The sequence below is a fragment of the Amblyomma mixtum genome, chromosome 3 (assembly GCF_055824585.1).
Source record: "Amblyomma mixtum isolate Tamu chromosome 3, ASM5582458v1, whole genome shotgun sequence".
In the NCBI taxonomy this organism is placed as follows: domain Eukaryota; kingdom Metazoa; phylum Arthropoda; class Arachnida; order Ixodida; family Ixodidae; genus Amblyomma; species Amblyomma mixtum.
This window is the reverse complement of record NC_143014.1, coordinates 356,838,225-356,847,690: the sequence shown is the minus strand read 5'-3', so window position 1 is coordinate 356,847,690 and position 9,466 is coordinate 356,838,225. Positions and strand designations below refer to the sequence as shown.

The window sequence follows — 9,466 nt, the reverse complement described above, 5'->3', positions numbered from 1 at the left end:
CAATTTTCTTTATCAACGCACTGCAGGAAAGAGGGTATGAAGTAGGAAATTTTCGGTCTCAATAGAAAATTAATTACAGCAGGAAACATGAATGTGCAAAGCGGTGTGTACCAAATCTGCCGTGGGGGGTAAAAGGAGCATTTGAATGACACGTCTGTCGTGACTGCTGTATTATGCACATAATCATGCGCTCGAGTGCCACTACCGACAAAAATGAGGAAAGCATGAAGCATGTCCCATCTACCACGCATCCCTGCATCAGTCAGATGCCACGCTATATGTTCAGCGGCACCCTGTGCTATCGCCCGGTGCATCACACAGCGGCAACTAGATCCTCAATAATAGTTCCTTGCTCTGTGCTATACGAGGTAATTGAAGAAAAGATGAAAAGGAGAGCGAAGAGCGTCTTTATTTGTTTGTGCGCGTGAAGGAGGAGAATTAAGGAACAAATAGACGCAGAAAACGTTTTACGAGATGAATGCATGCCTTGATTAATGCTTTGAAAATTAAAAGAAAACGAAACATGTGCGCTGTGGAAACACTAGAGAGCTTTAGCATAGTGAATCTGTTAGAAGAGCAAGCCATGTATAGATGGCTTGCACATGAGATAAGTTTACTCACTGTATACCGAGCAGGTGGCGATCAGCTATTTAGATAAGCACCCAGACTTTTGTGTCTACCAATACGGCGCCTACTATGATGTCATTGCAAGCCATCCATACAAAATTACGGGTTGCGTGCTGTGCGCACTCACTCAACGGTATGTGTGGGGCCAGGTGCAGATCACACCGTAGAACCACTGCACAGGTGAAAATCATGCATTTCCTCAGTATGTTAAAACATTTGAATCAAATCGCGTACGAATTTCGAAGAATTAAAGATGCAAACGTCGCAAGGATTGCCGACATAGGCAGAAAACAACTCATTTAATATCCATAGAAATGACCAGGTTGTGCAAGCATGATATGCATTGTATGAAAGGCACAGCGCATTCTCCAGCACCTGACTGATGGCGGAAAACTGCTAGATTGTTTCACTGCTGGTCTGGCCGCAGCCTCTCCTCCGCCCGGCGTGGTGGCTCAGTGGTTACAGCGTTCGGCTGCTGACCCACATGACACGGACTTGATCACAGCCACGGCAGTGGAATTTCGATGGATACGAAATTCTAGGTGCCTGTGCACTGTTTGATGTCAGTGCAAGGTAATGAACCCCAGGGGGTCGAAATTTCCGGAGCCCTTCACGACGGCGTTCCTTATAGCCTGAGTCACTTGGGTCGTTAAACTTTCACAAACCAATCTAAGACCCTCGCCCGGTTTCTTGTCTTCTGCGTGGGCGCCAGAAGAATTAGCATGCAGAAAACTACTGTGCTGTTCAGCCGTCGAAAGCGAACAAAAGATAACAATTGATAGCGAAGTGCTGGAAGTGGTAAGGGAATGCGTCTACTTAGTGTAGGTAGTCAGAGCTGATGCGAATCATGAGTCAGAAATAACTTGAAGAATTAGAATGGGGTGGAGCGCCTGTGGCACGTTCTCTCAGATCTTGAATATCAGTTTACCAATATGCCTCAAGATAAAAGTATAAACAGCTGTATTTTACCGGTAATCACCTATAGGGCAGAAACATGGAGCCTAACGAAAACGATTCTTCTTAAGCTAAGGACAACACAGCGAGCTATGGAAACAAAAATGGTAGGTGTAACATTAAGACATCGGAAGCGAGCAGAGTGGGTGAGAGAACAAACGCGGGGAGAAAGCATTAGTGTGTCATTGTGAGCGTTCGACCTCGACCCTGGTGGTGTTGCGACTGAAGGACGAAAAGAAAAGTCCACGGGCCTGCCCACTGGCTCGAGCTGAGCCACAATCGTTGCCAGGTGGAGACAAAGCAGAGTCGAAAGATGTGACCGGAAAGATGAAAGAACAGACGCGCGTCGCAGCAACCACGTCTGCCCCACCCCATCCGACTTCGACGCACATTGCGCACTGTGAATTTAAACGCAGACGCGTCAACAAAAGCTAATTCCACAAAATCTGAGATCGCAAAGGAAAAATTGAACTTAGTAAAACACATTGCGGGGCTAGTTGGTTATGCATTTTCTTTCGTTAAAATTTAAGCAGCGCTAACTTTTAGGACGAATACACAGAGGACATGACAGGACGGGCGCTGACGTCTTCACTAAAACACACCAGGTCTAGCCAGTCTTGCAACAAACGCACTTGCCTTCATATCTCTGCTCTTAACACCTCGTGTTTTTTTGTGTTTCTTCTGTCAAGCCTGACCCTTTGAAGGTTGTGAGCGCCATCGCAGTCGGCACCAGTAGAGCAAGGTTCATGGCCTTCTGTCTCAGGAAAGGACTCATACCTGTACAAGTGAGTGCCCTTTTTGGGTCAATTACACCGTCTTTTGGGCATGCAAGACGCGTAAGTAAGGTGTTAAGAGCAGAGATATGGAGGCAAGTGCGTTTGTTGCAAGACTGGCTAGACCTGGTTTGTTTTAGTGAAGACGTCAGCGCCCGTCCTGTCATGTCCTCTGTGTATTCGTCCTAAAAGTTAGCGCTGCTTAAAGTTTAACAAAAGAAAATGCATAACCAACTAGCCCCGCAACGTGTTTTACTAAGTGAACTTTCTTCTACTGTGGGCCCTTTCTTTTGTGTTTCTTCCGTCAAGCCTGACCGTTTGAAGATTGTGAGCGCCATCGCAGCCGCCACCTGTAGAGCAAGGTTCATCGCCTTCTGTCTCAGGAAAGGACTCATACCTGTAAAAGTGAGCGCCCTTTTTGGGTCCATTACACCGTCTTTTGGGCATGCAAGACGCGTAAGCAAGGTGTTAAGAGCAGAGATATCGACGCAAGTGCGTTTGTTGCAAGACTGGCTAGACGTGGTGTGTTTTAGTGAAGACGTCAGCGCCCGTCCTGTCATGTCCTCTGTGTATTCGTCCTAAAAGTTAGCGCTGCTTAAAGTTTAACGAAAGGAAAAACTGAAAATTGGAGATTGGTTTTCGGGAAAGGAAATGGCCCAGTATCCGTCGCACAAATTTCGGTGGACACCTGAACCACGCCGTAAGGCAAGGGATGAAGGAAGGCTGAGAGAAGAAAGGTAGGAATAGGTGCCGTTGTTGACGGCTTCGGAATAATTTCGACGTCCTGGGGACCTTAAACGTGCACTGACATCGCACAGCACACGGGCGCGCTTTTTAGTTTTGCCTGCATCAAAACGCAGCTGCCGCGTGCGGGTCTAGTCAGGCGGCCACTGCTAATAACCAGCCAACGCAGGAGGGGTGGGAGGCAGTTCTGACCAGCTCGGACGGAAGGAGCCTGCCAGTCTGGGTCTTCCAGTAGACTCGTATACATACGCCACGTAACAGTACGTGGGGTGTCTTCACCAACGTCGAGCCTGCCTGACAAAGTGTGATCGGAAATCAGCGGCGTGCCTGCAGGGAATGCAAGAACCTCACAGCTGACGTCAAAAGAAGTGAGCTCTGGTGGAAAATGGAACTTATCTATCCCACTGGCTGACTGTGCTGTCTCTCACGTCGCTCCAAAGGCATCCCCATGAAGCTGCACCCACGCATCAGACAAGCGGAAATGAATCACGAGATCGCGGAGCGCGCCGGCACCGGCACCGGAGACTGGCGTGCTGGCGCGTATACAACCAACGCATGTACCCACCGCTGGTTTAGTGCGAAAACGACCCCAAGAGTGCGGCCGTCCAGCCCGAAAGTGCAATCAGCACCCGCGCGCATGCGGGGGTTTATAAAACCGACACCAACACCCCACATATGAAAATCAGTCAACGAAAAATAAGCAAAAACAGAAAACCGGGCGGTGAAATTCAGCACAGCAAGTGAAGTACAGAAATTGCATTCCCTTAAAAACGGGATGTCGACGCCACTAGCCCTGTCAAAGTGCATCACCTCTCTCTGTCTGTCTACAGATTGAAATCCCCGAACATTCAGGGAAAGGAGATGCACAACCGCCATGACTGCCAAGAGCACCGACGGCATAACATACAACCTAAAGAGCGATGCCATGGGTGGCGCTTGTCGCGCGCGGCACATTTTTACAACAACGTTCGGTATGGGGCCCTTCGAATTCCGATGACTGAGGGTGGGCACGTTTGTAGTCGGGCCTGGTAATGTCCATTTGTTTCAGGGTCGTCGGCGCTTGTGGCCTCGCTCACTGGTTGCTGCCTGGACTTGGCGACGCTCGCAGCTGAAGCCGATGCCAACGCCAGGGTTGCCGACGAGAGGATGTTTGTTTGTTTGTTGGGTTTTATGGCACATTTGAAACTCAGGCCATCATTCGCCAAGCTCAGGGTATGCGGGAATTGTCCTCTGCAGAATTTTACAGGAATACTAAAATAATCGCGGGTGTAGAGGGCCTATAACATTGGTATGTGTTATCTAGTGACGATAGAGGGAAAAGTTTTATAAATGGTTAATGATAAAAGCTTTAAAAAGGTCAGGTAGGCTCCGCGGCCATCCTTGGATGATCAGGGACGTTGAGCCTCCAAACCAACCAAATAAAAACTTCAGTCCCTTTCTCAGGAATGAGACGGTGGCTGAAGTGCATCTTAAAGTAAAGTGAGACAGTGGATGAAAATTGAGAGACTGTTGAGCAGACCTGCTTCTCTTAAAAAACCGAACACGCAAGCTATGTTAACAATTGCATCTTCTCCCAGCAATAACATCGGGTGCAAAGGAACGTAGCAATTATAAAATTTTGCAAAATACATTTGCCTTAGTTTTTCTACTTCTGTACATGAGAGTAAAATGTGATTTACTGTTAATTCCTCTCCGCACATCTCACAAGGTGGTGGTGGTGTGACACTTTTTATTAACAGCCTTTATGTTAGGCGTTCAATAGGTCCTGGGTCAAGGTGACGAGGGCGCGTTGCGGGTTCAGGTCCCAGGAGGCAAGCCAGATGGTCCATGGTGGGGGTGGCGGGAAAGGATAGGCGGGGGACTGGAAGGCTACCTGGCATTGTGTAAGGCAGTGTTCTATGTCTGCATATACCTATATGTGGACAGTTTGGGCACTGAGGTGTGGAAGTGTGCCGGTACAGATAAAGTTTGGCTGGTGTACGTAGGAGATTGAACTGTATTCGGCGAAGAATGCGAGCTTCCAGCGCTTCCCGCACTAGACGTCCCCTTCACGCGCACAGAACTTGACACAGCACTCACACGTTGTAACACACACTCTGCCCCCGGTGCAATTAAAGTCACATACACAACTCTCAAGAACCTTCCTCCCGAAGCCCAAACATTTCTTCTTACTGTCATGAACGACGCCTGGACTTCTGGCACCCTGCCAGTGGACTGGACATCGTCCCTGGTCTCATTCATACCGAAACCCAATAAACCCTCCACCATCAATAATCTCCGTCCTATTTTCTTCACCTCCTGCGCGGGCAAGCTCATGGAGCACATGGTGCTTGCCCGCCTCACTTCCCAGCTTCAGGCCACCGACTATCTCCCCCCACCCTCATTGGCTTTCGCCGAGCACTATCCACCCAAGACCTTTTCTTTCTCCTTCAACACACCTTCTTTAACACAAATGATCCAGACGCTGCGCAGGTCAAAGCCTTAGTAACAGTTGACATACGCAAGGCTTTCGACTCCATATCACACGACCACATCCTCACCATACTAGCTGACACGCAATGCGGACACAACATATACAACTACATAAGAGCTTTCCTCTACCACCGCTCCGCTCGTATCCGCTATCTCGACAAACTGTCCAAGCCCATTCCACTCACTCGTGGCACTCCACAGGGGGCCGTCCTTTCTCCCATTCTATTTACTCTAGGCATGGTCCCGCTCGCCCGGGCCCTAGCCGATATTTTCGACCTTCATTTCCTCTTCTATGCAGACGATCTCATCTTGTGGGTAACCACTGGCTCACCAGGAGTGGTCCAAACTACACTCCAACAGGCACTTAACACCATTTCCTCACACCTCTCCCAAGCGGGCCTGCAACCCGCTCCGGAGAAATCTGAACTTCTACTCAAAACACGCAGTAAATATCAACGCACGATGAACCCCTCCATCACCCTCACCCTAGCCGGACAACGCATCCCCCGTGTCGACTCTTGTCGCATCCTGGGTATGCCACTGACCTCCAACACTTTCACCTCTGCCATCAATCAGCCCATACGCAAATGCCACTCAATCACACACTTACTCCGCCGCGTAGTCTTAAAACATGCCGGCCTCTCCGAGACACATGCCAGCCGTCTTGCTCAAGCGCTGGCCCTGAACAAATTTTTATACTATATTCCTTACTGCCCCCTTACAACCACAAGGAGGTTTTGCTTGTTTTGCCAATAGAAAGTTATGAGTAATACCCCTGTCAAGCGGCACATGTAATGTCATTCGCAGCGAAAGACATTACGTGTTAATGGCGTTTTTTTTTGCTGCTATATGGTCACAGTCAATGACATTCACCGCTAACTACATTCGCCCAGTGAATGAGTTTCCTGAACTCATGCAAGCGCGACCTGTGTAATCTCGACGACAGCGGCTTTGGTCAAATTTCACAAAATTTACAAGTAAAAACAGAATATAATCAAAGTAAACGCTTTTATTAATTGCTGTAATCAAATTTTGAATCGTTTTTCGATGTAAGACAGGGTATTTGAAGCAATTTCCGCAACAATACTCTTCTTCCCAGTCGCCGACGGCTACCATAGAGACGGCCATGTTTATTTACAAACCGTCGTCGCTGTCCTCCTTCCTTCGTTGAGCAGCGTGGTCACTGATTACCATATCATGGAAGACAACCCCGCAGCTTGGCCAGCCCAGCAGAAGACGCACTGGACCGACGATGAAACGCGGGCGCTGATTAAAGTGTGGGAAGACCACCTCAGCGATTTGCGCCACGCGAAGCGCAACATGAGCGTATACGTTGCAATTTGTGACTGCCTGCGTGCGCAAGGGGTTGATAAGACCGTAAAGGAGATAAAATCGAAGATTGAAAACCTTGGAAACAGATACCGGTAAGTGGCGTTGTTTTACAGTGCGCTGCTCATTCACCGTGCTGTTTTCATATGCGAGATCGCACTCCTGCATCGTCGCACGCTGTTTAGCGCAGAGTATACACCGATAGACGCAAGTGGCGGTTGATTTTGTTCGCGTGCCGAATCTCTTTGGGTATTCAGCAGCTTGTGCTATAGCGCCACGTTTTAAAACAGTACCGAAAACATTCGTCGTTTTGTGTTTCGCCGTTCACTCGGCGGTAATTATAAGTAATGTGTCATTCTATATTCATGCCTTTAGTCGTGATTGAACATACACCGCAGCGTAGTAGTGATATTTGCGTTTACTTCAGCCAGGTTTGTAAATGCTTCATGTATTTGTGCGTAATTTTTATCGCACAACTGCCACTTTATTTTAATTTTCTGATTCTTTTTGCAAGGCATCTTGGTTTTACCTTGTGTCTCGGATGCCAAACTTTTTCTAAACCGTTCCCTGTGGCGACTACTTGGTGCATAATACATGTGCACATGTATTAGTTTTGCGCAGAAGCATTGCGGTGCCGAAATATTTACTTGCAATTCACACCCCTTGACTGGTCCTAGTGTAAGCACTAAAAGTACATACATGCAACACATTGCTGGGCAGATCAGCAGTGACTGCATGTTGAGAAGAGGCGACCGTTTTCCTAGCAGCAGTCATGTAGAGTCCTCTGCAGCTTATAGACACCACTGCTACAAAGTCATACGTTTCATGCAGGTTGCTGAGCCGAAAAACTACAGGGCGAGGCGCCATCACATGGCGTTTCTATAAAGAAATTGCCAGGTTTCTTGGCCGCCTGCCTGTCAATGACAGCAGCCTTGTGGAGGAGACCATGGGTGGCGATGGTGCCACTGTTGAAATGATAAGTACGCTTCTATAGTTCAATGCGGGGCTCCTAGCTGTGAACCCAGCGTGAGGGAGACATCTTTCTTTTTGTGCAACTTAACAGGAACAAGACGTCTTGATCCTCTATGGCATGACACATGGAAACTTGGCATATTCGTTGATTCAATACCCACAGCGCCTCTTGCGGGTGAGTAAAAATGTACACATGAATTTCAGTAGAGTTAGTTTTTGGGCTAGTTGGTATACTTGATTTGAACTCATAGTTTTTCAGCGCAACAGCACACGGCCAAAGAGAAGCAGGAAGAGAAGAAGGACGAACAGCGCTGTGTTCGTCCTTCCCTTCCTGCTTCTTTCCTTGCGCGTGTGCCGCTGCGCTGAGAAAATATGAGTTCAAATCACGAACACATGAATGAAAGTTGCTCATGAGAAATGTCACATTCACCACAAAATGCTAAAGTAGTGCAGAATATTCAGTATAGGAATGGGTTTAATGCGCCTGTTCAGATTGTGAAGGTTGCATGCAACAGGTAATTATTTCTCAAGTACCTACAAAAATAGTGTTGCTTGAGCTGCATGTGTATTCTTGGAAGCACAAATATGTTTACATGCGCTATATTTTTGCTTTCTCAGATAATTGATAGCATGCAAAATGGAGGAGCAGCTGATGAAGACTGTGCAATGGATGGCAGTGCTGGTCTGACACCTCTGGCACCAGCACATGAAGTGCTGTTGGAGTCTGCTGCAGTGCCCTCAACTTCTTCACCAGTAGCGGACACAGAGGAAAGCAGCAGGGCTCCACCAGTGGAAGCAGGCCGCCAAGCAGCAAAACAAAGCCGGCATTCCACGCAAAAGAGTCTGCTGGCCCAGCTCGTCAGCACGAACCGGCAGTTATGCTCCGACATCGAAGAGAGCCGAAAAGAAGAAATGGAACTGAGAAGAATGGAGTTAGAGGTTCTCCGTGAATCAGCCGTAACAGAGAAACGTCTCACTGAGGCGCTACTTAAGTATATCGAAAAATAAAGCATATCCCTGAGCTACATGTGTAGCACCGAAATTACTGGGCCAGTTTCCCGAAGTATTCGGCAAGTGCAGCCCTTACATTTTGGCCTTCACTAATGCAAGTATCAGTGTTGTGTGAAGGCTGCTCGTACAAAGCATTGTAGTTGTGCACGTCCTGCACCCACTGCTCCTCCACATTATCTCTAAAGGCTTCACATATGTTGTGCAGAATACAGGACGCCCTAATAGCCTGCTTTGCGTTCAGCAGTTTGCATTCCATCCGCTTCATGATTAATCTGAAGCGGGCCTTCACACGACCGAACCCATTCTCCACAATTCGCCTTGACCTTGACAGGTTATAGTTGAATATTGCCTGCTTGGTACCGCTCGGGGCATTAGGATACGGCTTGAGCAAATGCGGCGTCAGTGGAAATGCCTGGTCACAGAGTATGAGTCGTGCCACTGGAGAGCCTTCAATCACTGACACAGGTGACTTGAAGCGGTCACTCTCCACAAAATTCTGCAGCCGTGACCGGCCGTAGACACGGGCGTCGTGGCACCTGCCCGGGCTCCCCACGTTCAGGTAGAGGAAACGGTAGCGGTGGTCG

At 48.3% G+C, this 9,466-nt stretch overlaps 1 pseudogene; it reads left to right on the top strand.

Annotated features, from left to right (window-relative positions):
* Nucleotides 1–6,767: 6,767 nt before the first annotated feature.
* LOC149356433 (uncharacterized) lies at nucleotides 6,768–8,821 on the top strand (annotated as a pseudogene).
* The last annotated feature ends 645 nt before the right edge of the window (nucleotides 8,822–9,466 follow it).